An 8,496-nucleotide genomic window follows, 5' to 3' on the forward strand; every position below is an offset into this window, starting at 1 on the left:
ACCTCCATACCTGGGATAGAGGACAGATACCTGGGGTTAGAGAGAGAGAGAGAGACCTCCATACCTGGGGTAGAGGACAGATACCTGGGGTTAGAGAGAGAGACCTCCATACCTGGGATAGAGGACAGATACCTGGGGTTAGAGAGAGACCTCCATACCTGGGGTAGAGGACAGATACCTGGGGTTAGAGAGACCTCCATACCTGGGGTAGAGGACAGATACCTGGGGTTAGAGAGAGACCTCCATACCTGGGATAGAGGACAGATACCTGGGGTTAGAGAGAGAGAGACCTCCATACCTGGGGTAGAGGACAGATACCTGTTAGGAGAGAGAGAGAGAGACTCCATACCTGGGGTAGAGGACAGATACCTGGGGAGAGAGAGACCTCCATACCTGGGATAGAGGACAGATACCTGGGGTTAGAGAGAGAGAGAGAGACTCCTCCATACCTGGGGTAGAGGACAGATACCTGGGGTTAGAGAGAGAGACCTCCCATACCTGGGGTAGAAGACCGATACCTGGGGTTAGAGAGAGAGACACCTCCATACCTGGGGTAGAGGACAGATACCTGGGGTTAGAGAGACCTGGTGATCAACCTTTATTTAACCAATTCAGTGTTTTCACTAACCTGTGTGTGAGAGGGGTGGTGTGAGGGGGTGAGGGTGTGTGTGTTTTCACTAACCTGTGTGTGAGGTGTGAGGGGGTGTGTTTTCACTAAGGGTGTGTGAGGGGGTGCGGGCGTGCGGCGGCGTCCTGTGCTCCTCTGGGTCGTCCGGAGGCAGAGGGGATCCCCCTGGCCCCTGCAGGGGCCCTGGCCTGTCCCTGTCTCAGTCTGTCCTCACCAGCTCTCCTCTCCCTCTCTGCATCCTCCGCTGCCCTGTTGGCGCCCTGGACACACAGAGACACACATCACCATGGAGACAACGGTCACACCTCTTCACTATCACAACATCACCGTGGTCACACCTCTCCACTATCGGTCACCATGGAGACCTCTCTTCACTATCACAACATCACCACGGAGACAACGGTCACACCTCTTCACTATCACAACATCACCGTGGAGACAACGGTCACACCTCTTCACTATCACAACATCACCATGGAGACAACGGTCACACCTCTTCACTATCACAACATCACCATGGAGACAACGGTCACACCTCTTCACTATCACAACATCACCGTGGAGACAACGGTCACACCTCTTCACTATCACAACATCACCATGGAGACAACGGTCACACCTCTTCACTATCACAACATCACCATGGAGACAACGGTCACACCTCTCCACTATCACAACATCACCATGGAGACAACGGTCACACCTCTTCACTATCACAACATCACCATGGAGACAACGGTCACACCTCTTCACTATCACAACATCACCATGGAGACAACGGTCACACCTCTTCACTATCACAACATCACCATGGAGACAACGATCACACCTCTTCACTATCACAACATCACCATGGAGACAACGGCCACACCTCTTCACTATCACAGCATCACCATGGAGACAACAGTCACACCTCTTCACTATCACAACATCACCATGGAGACAACGGCCACACCTCTTCACTATCACAGCATCACCATGGAGACAACAGTCACACTGTCCCACCTCCCAACCCTTCACTATCACAACAACACCATGGAGACAGTCACACTGTCCCACCTCCCAACCCTTCAACATCACCATGGAGACAACGGTCACACCTCTTCACTATCACAACATCACCATGGAGACAACAGTCACACTGTCCCACCTCCCAACCCTTCACTATCACAACAACACCATGGAGACAACAGTCACACTGTCCCACCTCCCAACCCTTCACTATCACAACAACACCATGGAGACAACAGTCACACTGTCCCACCTCTTCACTATCACAACAACACCATGGAGACAACGGTCACACTGTCCCACCTCTTCACTATCACAACACCATGGGATCTTATTGACCAGGAATTTGCTCAATCAGCATTCAAAATGGCTGCCGTTGCCAGGGACACCACTGCTATTCGTAGACCAACAAAATGGCCACCGTGGACATTCCATTACTGTGTCCCAGTTACCTCTCCTTCCTCCCAAAGTGTGCACTGGTTCACATCACTGACTTGAAGAAATACAGTGGAACCTCCCACTAGCCCATGTCTCCACCAATCCCAACGCTTTCCAGATTTGTGGGAAGTAGTGAACGAGTGTACACTTTAGGAGAAAGGAGATATTGTAGAAGTAGTGAACGAGTGTACACTTTAGGAGAAAGGAGATATTGTGGAAGTAGTGAACGAGTGTACACTTCAGGAGAAAGGAGATATTGTGGAAGTAGTGAACGAGTGTACACTTCAGGAGAAAGGAGATATTGTGATGAAAAGACTCCAGTCCGGGGTCAATGTAACGAAGGGGGTGACTCAGAGACGTTAGCAGAGAGACGTTACTCACAAACTTGAGCATGTTCCAGTCGAAGACGTAGTCGTAGGAGAAGCCCTGTCTGTGGAACAGGTTCCTGAACAGCTGTCTGAGGTACGAGTAGTCGGGCTTGTCATCGAACCGCAGAGAACGGCAGAAGTTCAGGTACGTGGTAAACTCAGCTGTGAGGAGAGAGGAGAGGATGGGTCAAGATACAGCTCTTTAATTATTATACAACTGGACATGGTAAACTCCCCAGCTGATACAGCTCTATAATTATTATACAACTGGACATGGAGAGAGGAGAGGATGGGTCAAGATACAGCTCTTTAATTATTATACAACTGGACATGGTAAACTCCTGGAGAGAGAGAGGAGGACAGGAGCTCTATAATTATACTGAGAGAGGAGAGGATGGGTCAAGATACAGCTCTATAATTATTATACAACTGGACATGGTAAACTCCCTGAGAGGAGAGGATGGGTCAAGATACAGCTCTTTAATTATTATACAACTGGACATGGTAAACTCCCCTGAGAGGAGAGGATGGGTCAAGATACAGCTCTTTAATTATTATACAACTGGACATGGTAAACTCCCCTGAGAGGAGAGGAGAGGATGGGTCAAGATACAGCTCTTTAATTATTATACAACTGGACATGGTAAACTCCCCTGAGAGGAGAGGATGGGTCAAGATACAGCTCTATAATTATTATACAACTGGACATGGTAAACTCCCCTGAGAGGAGAGGATGGGTCAAGATACAGCTCTTTAATTATTATACAACTGGACATGGTAAACTCCCCTGAGAGGAGAGGATGGGTCAAGATACAGCTCTTTAATTATTATACAACTGGACATGGTAAACTCCCCTGAGAGGAGAGGATGGGTCAAGATACAGCTCTTTTTATACATCTAGTTGTATAATTAATATATATATGTGGAATAAAATGCCTGAATGTGAATCCTCTAGTCTCCAAGACAACAAGACATACACTACAAACAGATCCTCTGAATGTGATCAGCTTTCTTCCTGGTTAGGTCACATGATCAGGATAAACTCCTAACCCTATCCACTTTCAAAGACCGGGAGTGGAAATTCTATATGTGCAAGGATCTACTATGTAAAAAAACAACCTGTTTTGACTTCAGAAAACCCCATCAACTTCCAGCCACAGACAGGTCTTTCAACTACTCACATGGATATCCTTTACACAGGACCTCGATGGGGGTAGACATCTTCTTCTCACTGATGCGTGGGTCAAGATACACTTTAATTATTATTCTGTCTCTTAGTGGCAGCCTTCAGGCCCTGCCAGGGCAGACTGCCCAGGTTGAAGTACATCAGGACGTAGCCAAGAGACTCCAGGTCATCACGACGAGACTGCTCTGTAGAGAGAGAGAGAAGAGAGGTAGAGGAGAGAGGTCAAGAGAGGGAGAGAAGAGAGGGAGAGAGGGAGACAAGAGAGGGATAGAGAGATAGGAGAGAGAAGAGAGGGATAGGGAGAGAGAAGAGAGGGAGAGAGATGGGAAGAGAGGGAGAGAGAGAGAGGGAGAGAGAGAGAAGAGAGAGGAGAGAGAGATACAGAGAGAGGGGAGGAATCCTCTAGAGAGACATACACTACAAACAGAGAATGTGATCAGAGAGGTCACATGAGACTCCTAACCCTATCCACTTTCAAAGACCGGGAGAGAAAATTCTATAGCAAGGAGAGAGACCTGTTTTGAGAAAACCCCATCAACTTCCAGCCACAGAGGAGAGATGGATATCCTTTACAGAGGGAGGGGAGACATCTTCTTCTCAGAAGAGAGCCTTCAGGGCCAGGCAGAGAGAAGACATCAGACGAGCCAAGAGAGGGAGACGAGAGAGAGGAGAGAGAGAAGAGAGGGAGGGAGAGAGAGAGAGAGAGAGGGAGAGAGAGAAGAGAGGGAGAGAGAGAAGAGAGGGAGAGAGAGAGAGAGAGGAAGAGAGAGAGAAGAGAGAGAGAAAGGGAGAGAGAGAGAGAGAGGAGAAGAGAGAGAGAGAGAGAGAGGAGAAGAGAGAGAGAGATGGAAAGAGAGAAGAGAGAGATGGAAAGAGAGAGAGGGAGAGAGAGAGAGAGAGAGAGAGAGAAGAGAGAGAGAGAGGGGGAGAGAGAAGAGAGGGAGAGAGAGGAGAAGAGAGAGAGAGAGAGAGAGAGAGGGGGAGAGAGAGAAGAGAGAGAGAGAGAGAGGGAAAGAGAGGGAGAGAGAGAAGAGAAGAGAGAGAGAGAGAGAGAAAGAGGAGAGAGAGAGAGAGAAAAGAAGGAAAGAGGAGAGAGAGAGAGAGGAGAAGAGAGAGAGAGAGAGAAAGGGAGGAAGAGAGAGAGAGAGGGAAAGAGGAGAGAGAGAGGGAAAGAGGAGAGAGAGAGAGGGAAAGAGAGAGAGAGAGAGGGAAAGAGAGAGAGAGAGAGGGAAGAGAAGAGAGAGGAGAGAGAGGAGAGAGAGAGAACAGAGAGAGAACAGAGAGAGAAGAGGGAGAGAGACAGAGAGAGAAGAGAGAACAGGGAGAGAGAGAGAAGAGATAGAAAGAGGGAGAGAGAGGAAAAGAGAGAGAGAGAGAGGGAGAGAGAGAGAGGGGAGAGAGAGAGAGGGAGAGAGAGGGAGAGAGAGGAGAACAAGAGAGAGGAGAGAGAGAGGGAGAGAGGGGAGAGAGAGAGAGAGAGGGAGAGAGGGGAGAGAGAGAGAGGAGATAGGAGAGAGGAGAGAGGAGATAGGGAGAAGGTCAGGGTCTTTGTGTACCTGTTCCCAGGTGTGTGTAACTAGTGTATGTGTTTGTTTCTATATATTGCCAAAAGTATGTGGACAGGTCAAACATCTCATTCCAAAATCATGGGTATTAATATGGACTGCTATAACAGCCTCCACTCTTCTGGGAAGGCTTTCCACTAGATGTTGGAACATTGCTGCTATAACAGCCCCCCACTTCTTCTAGATGTTGAACATTGGCTTTCTTCTGGGAACTAGATGTTGGAACATTGCTGCTATGACAGCCTCCACTCTTCTGGGAAGGCTTTCCACTAGATGTTGGAACATTGCTGCTATAACAGCCTCCACTCTTCTGGGAAGGCTTTCCACTAGATGTTGGAACATTGCTGCTATAACAGCCTCCACTCTTCTGGGAAGGCTTTCCACTAGATGTTGGAACATTGCTACAATAACAGCCTCCACTCTTCTGGGAAGGCTTTCCACTAGATGTTGGAACATTGCTGCAGGGACTTGCTTCCATTCAGCCACAAGAGCATTAGTGAGGTCGGGTGATTAGGCCTGACTCGCAGTCGGCGTTCCAATTCAGGTGTTCAATGGGGTTGAGGTCAGGTCTCTGTGCAGGTCAGTTCAGTTCTTCCACACCGATCTACAAAACATTTCTGTATGGACCTGGCTTTGTGCACGGGGCATTGTCATGCTGAAACAGGAAAGGGCCTTCCCAAACACAAAGCTGGAAGCACAGAATTGTCTAGAATGTCATTGTATGCTGTAGTGTTAAGATTTCCCTACACTAACTAAGGGGCCGAGCCCAAACCGTGAAAAACTGCCCCAGACCATTATTCCTCCTCCACCAAACTTTACAGTTGGCACTATGCATTGGGGCAGATAGAGTTCTCCTGGCATCCGAAAAACCTAGATTCATCCGTCGGATTGCCAGATGGTGCAGCAGGATTCATCACGCCAAAGAATGCTCCAGAGTACAACATCTTCAGCTGATGCATGGCATTGCACATGGTGATCTTAGGTTTGTGTGCGGCTGCTCGGCCATGGAAACTAATTTCACAAAGCTCCCGACGAACAGTTCTTGTGCTGACGTTGCTTCCAGAGGTAGTTTGGAACTCGGAAGTGTTCTGTTCTGTGAGCTTGTGTGGCCTACCTTCACGGTTGAGCCGTTGTGGCTCCTAGACGTTTCCACTTCACAATAACAGCACTTACAGTTGACCGGGGCAGCAGTAGCAGGTCAGATATTTGACGAACTGACTAGTTGGCAAGGTGGCATCCTATGATGGTGCCACTTTGAAAGTCACTGAGCTATTCTACTGCCAATGTTTGTCTATGGAGATCGCATGGCTGTGTGCTCGATTTTATACACCTGTCAGCAAAGGGTGTGGCTGAAATAGCAGAATCCACTAATTTGAAGGGGTGTCCACATACTTTTGTACATATAGTGTATATATCCTACCGATTCCCAGGTGTGTGTTGATGGATGCGTAGCGCGCCGTGCCGGTCAGGTTCTTGTTCTCGCGGTAGGGGATGTGCTGGTGTGTGCGGGCGTCGCGGTACTTCTTGGCCAGGCCAAAGTCGATGATGTACACCAGGTTGCCCTTCTTGCCCAGGCCCATCAGGAAGTTGTCTGGCTTCACGTCTCTGTGGATGAAGTTCTTCGAGTGGATGTACTCTATACGGCTGATCTGGAGAGGAGAGAGGTTGATCAATAACAGCTAGTCTGATCTGGAGAGGAGAGAGGTTGATCAATAACAGCTAGTCTGATCTGGAGAGGAGAGAGGTTGATCAATAACAGCTAGTCTGATCTGGAGAGGAGAGAGGTTGATCATCATCAATAAGCACTAGATCTGGATATACATGATGGGTGTCAATGGTAAAAAGGACACCTGGTAGTATAAACACCTGGAGGACACCTGGTAGTCTAAACACCTGGAGGACACCTGGTAGTATAAACACCTGGAGTATAAACACCTGGAACACCTGGTAGTATAAACACCTGGTAGTATAAACACCTGGAGGACACCTGGTAGTATAAACACCTGGAGGACACCTGGTAGTATAAACGCCTGGTAGTATAAACACCTGGAGGACACCTGGTAGTATAAACACCTGGTAGTATAAACACCTAGGACACCTGGTAGTATAAACACCTGGAGGACACCTGGTAGTATAAACACCTGGTAGTATAAACACCTGGAGGACACCTGGTAGTCTAAACGCCTGGTAGTATAAATGTAGTATAAACACCTGGTAGTATAAACACCTGGAGGACACCTGGTAGTATAAACACCTGGAGGACACCTGGTAGTATAAACACCTGGAGGACACCTGGTAGTATAAACACCTGGAGGACACCTGGTAGTATAAACACCTGGTAGTATAAACACCTGGAGGACACCTGGTAGTATAAACACCTGGTAGTATAAACACCTGGAGGACACCTGGTAGTATAAACACCTGGAGGACACCTGGTAGTCTAAACGCCTGGTAGTATAAACACCTGGAGGACACCTGGTAGTATAAACACCTGGTAGTATAAACACCTGGAGGACACCTGGTAGTATAAACACCTGGAGGACACCTGGTAGTATAAACACCTGGTAGTATAAACACCTGGAGGACACCTGGTAGTCTAAACGCCTGGTAGTATAAATGTAGTATAAACACCTGGTAGTATAAACACCTGGAGGACACCTGGTAGTATAAACACCTGGAGGACACCTGGTAGTATAAACACCTGGAGGACACCTGGTAGTATAAACACCTGGTAGTATAAACACCTGGAGGACACCTGGTAGTCTAAACGCCTGGTAGTATAAACACCTGGAGGACACCTGGTAGTCTAAACACCTGGAAGACACCTGGTAGTCTAAACACCTGGAGGACACCTGGTAGTCTAAACACCTGGAGGACACCTGGTAGTCTAAACACCTGGTAGTATAAACACCTGGAGGACACCTGGTAGTCTAAACACCTGGTAGTATAAACACCTGGAGGACACCTGGTAGTCTAAACACCTGGTAGTCTAAAATCCCGGAGGCCACCTGGTAGTCTAAACACCCGGAGGACACTTGGTAGTCTAAACACCCGGAGGACACCTGGTAGTCTAAACACCCGGAGGACACCTGGTAGTCTAAACACCCGGAGGACACCTGGCAGTCTAAACACCCGGAGGACACCTGGCAGTCTAAACACCCGGAGGACACCTGGCAGTCTAAACACCCGGAGGACACCTGGCAGTCTAAACACCCGGAGGACACCTGGCAGTCTAAACACCTGGAGGACACCTGGCAGTCTAAACACCTGGAGGACACCTGGCAGTCTAAACACCCGGAG

At 48.6% G+C, this 8,496-nt stretch overlaps 1 pseudogene; it reads right to left on the reverse strand.

Annotated features, from left to right (window-relative positions):
* Positions 1-714: 714 nt before the first annotated feature.
* The window catches only part of LOC124027094, a 22,967-nt pseudogene continuing 15,185 nt past the window's right edge, over positions 715-8,496 (reverse strand).

This window comes from Oncorhynchus gorbuscha, unplaced genomic scaffold (genome assembly GCF_021184085.1).
Source record: "Oncorhynchus gorbuscha isolate QuinsamMale2020 ecotype Even-year unplaced genomic scaffold, OgorEven_v1.0 Un_scaffold_2958, whole genome shotgun sequence".
In the NCBI taxonomy this organism is placed as follows: Eukaryota; Metazoa; Chordata; class Actinopteri; order Salmoniformes; family Salmonidae; genus Oncorhynchus; species Oncorhynchus gorbuscha.